The following is an 862-nucleotide window of genomic DNA, read 5'->3' on the forward strand; positions in this document are numbered from 1 at the left end:
TAAAGCCAATGAGATCTTTTAAATGTACTCGGTTGAATTTTGTTTTTTAAGACATTCAAAAGGGTATGGCTATTATTGTGAAAAGTGCCCCAAAATCATTCATCTTTGGGACCACCAACCAAAGCTGCCCATCCGCACAAAATGATAGTCCTCAAGCGACGGTAGCTTTAAATCATGAGCTCTGTGATATTATTTGGATATGAAGGCCTTTGCGTAGAGTTTGCTCATCTACATTATTCTTTTCTCTTTTTCTTTTCCTCGTCCCCGTCTGTTTATTTGTTCAGATTTTCACTCACAATCCTCTCCTGACTTCCTCAGATAAAATCATGCTCCCCTACATATAAAGGCATGTATTCTTTCTGAATCTTTACCACACTTTGCAATTGCCTATTGATTTGTAATTACGTGTGGTTATCTCTCGACTGCTCATCTCTTCCTGCGATACTGTGATTTATAATAAGCAATATCTATATGTGGTCTTCTTCCTCATTTCTGGCACAGGACTCCCTAAAACCCACAGAATTTCTTGTGATGAGAGTGATCAAGGTGTCTTTTGTTATGTTAATGAGTCAACTCTGGCGGGTGGGGGAGAGCACCTGAGGAGGGAGGCTGGTTGCCAGGGGAACCAACCACATGATCAGGGTTTGGAACCCTCTGTCCCTCTTGGACCTTGTTGGAGAGGAGAAGGGCTGCAGGTTGAATCACCAATGCCCCATGATTTCATCAAGTGCTCCTATATAATGAAACCTCCATAAAGTTGGGAGCGCTTCTGGGTTGGTGAACACGTGCCAAGTGGGGAGGGTGTCAGATCCAGAGATCATGGAAGCTCCGTGCCCTTTTCCCCACACCTGCCCCCATGCAT

This window comes from Lutra lutra, chromosome 16 (genome assembly GCF_902655055.1).
Source record: "Lutra lutra chromosome 16, mLutLut1.2, whole genome shotgun sequence".
NCBI lineage: Eukaryota > Metazoa > Chordata > Mammalia > Carnivora > Mustelidae > Lutra > Lutra lutra.